Raw genomic sequence first — 2,414 nt, 5'->3', positions numbered from 1 at the left:
TACGACCTACACTGGCCTCTCAGGTCCTTGACTCCTTGTCCCTGAAAACAAAGTTGTTTGTTCCCCAATAGTCATTCCTTTCTTTTTTTCTCAAAATAATAGCATTTTTTAGGACGTACTGAGCAGAGTGAGGAGCCTTCTGAGGGACTGTCCCTTTGTCAGGAGGAGGAAGTCTGGCCCAATGCTGAGCCACAGGAGGGAACCTAGGACTGTGTGTGGTCTGGGGGAGTATTGTCCTTCGTCAATGAAGTGGGCAGTTGTGGGCCCTCCATGACCATGAGGGGAAGAAAGAGCCTCTTGGAGAAGTTGACTTGGTGCCTTACTTACAGTGGTTGAGGGGTTGAACCTACCAACCCCTCACTTCAGCCATCTCTCATCCACATCTCCAGCTCGCCCTCCCTCTTTCTTGAGCCTTTTTCCTACCTAGGTTGGGGTGACATTCCATGGACCCCCTGAATCTCACTTCCTCCAGCTGGAGAAAGTAGGCTTAGCTCTTGGACTTTCGTCTTTTTCTCTTGACCCTCCCCACCCCCCAAGTGAAGTTACCGAGGCCATGGTGTTCAGTTGTGTGCTGACTCTCCAAGCCACTGTTCCCTGGAGGCCCAGGCCTTGCCCCATTTCCCTCCCATCTCCTGTGTAGTCTGCATCTACATCCCATCGCTTCCCACTGCTTCCACTGTCTGCTCTGAACTGCAAGAGCCCAAGAACACATTCTCCCTGTTGCTGCTCTGGATCCCAGTCAACTCTCCCCACATTTTAAATTGAAGCATGTCACTGTGACATGGGTCCCTGGCTCCCTCCCACCTTCCCTGTTCCTTGCTCTGCTCACACTGGCTCCAGTGCAGTTCTCCAAGCGTTACAAGCTCATTGTTGCTTCAGAACTTACCTGCTCCGATCTTCATACCTCAATCTGTCCACTGGCCCAAGGCACTCCCAGGCAGGTATACTCCCAAGGAAGAAGTGCTGCTCATGGGCATGGGACAGTGTTCAGCTTCATAGTTGTGTGTGAATTACTGATCTGGATGCTTCACTTGCCTGCAGCAGTGGCATCCAGCCACTGTGGCATCATGGTAAGGGGCATGGACCCCTTTCCCCTTGACACTTGGCTTGGCAGGTGACTTTCTTTGAAACTCCTGTGGCTGTGATGTAGTAGAGACTGAGTCTCCTGTGTTTCTGTCATTGCCCGCAGAACATATCCAGGTTGCCCTTTGGTCCCAGGAGAGTGAGACCCACGAAGAAGACCCAAGCACACGCTAGAGTTGGGCTGAGTCAAGCCTATTGTCTGTGACCCAGTCACCCACAGGTGCATGAATGTGAAACAAAATCTCATCTTATGCTCCACAGACTGTGTGGCTGTTTGTTGTACAGTATTCTGGCAATAGCCAACCAATATACTTTTATAGGAACCTTTTATATTTCACAAAGAGACATAATCTTTCATCTATGAAATTGACAAAGATACATAGAGACTATAAAATATGTGTTTGGCAAGGGCTCAAACGAGTGCTATTTTACTGCTGGTAAAAGTGCAAATTGGTAGCAGCCTGTTTGTGTCAAAATTATTACACAAACCCAATAATTCTATCACCAAAAATTTATTCTAAGAAACAATTAAGGGTACACACAGATAATTATTATTTTTTTTAAAATATATTTTATTGATTTTTTACAGAGAGGAAGGGAGAGGGATAGAGAGTTAGAAACATCGATGAGAGAGAAACATCCATCAGCTGCCTCCTGCACATCTCCTACTGGGGATGTGCCCGCAACCCAGGTACATGCCCTTGACCGGAATCGAACCCGGGACCTTTCAGTCTGCAGGCCGACGCTCTATCCACTGAGCCAAACCGGTTTTGGCCACAGATAATTATTGATGGGTATTTACTGCAATGTTATTTCAAAGGGTGGTAAGATGTAAATGTTAGCAGGGGACACTAGCTAATCTAATAAAAGAGAAACATGCAAATTGACCATACCTTCGCTATGCCCCAAGCCACGCCCACCAGCCAATCAGAGCGACTATATGCAAATTAACCCAACCAAGATGGCAGCTGGCAGCCACGGAGCTAGAGCAAGAAGGAGGCTTGGTTGCCCTGACGATGGAGGAAGCCAAGCTTCCTGCCTGCCCTGGCCAGCTGTGGCCTCCGCTAAAGGCAACAAAGTTTCAATTATAGAAGATAAATAAATCCCAGATACCTGCCTCCAGCCAGCCTCCACTGGGAGCTTGGGTGGCTGGGGGCCATGGCCAGCCTGCAAACAGCCATCAGCCCCTCACCCAGGCTGGCCAGGCACCCCAGCGGGACCCCCACCCTGATCCGGGACACCCTTCAAGGCAAACCAGGCAGCCCCCACCCATGCACCAGGCATATAATAAAAGGGTAATATGCAAATTGACCCTAACAGCAGAATGACTG

The sequence above is a fragment of the Myotis brandtii genome, unplaced genomic scaffold (assembly GCF_000412655.1).
Source record: "Myotis brandtii unplaced genomic scaffold, ASM41265v1 scaffold1010, whole genome shotgun sequence".
Lineage (NCBI taxonomy): Eukaryota > Metazoa > Chordata > Mammalia > Chiroptera > Vespertilionidae > Myotis > Myotis brandtii.
Note: the sequence above shows the minus strand (reverse complement) of the source record.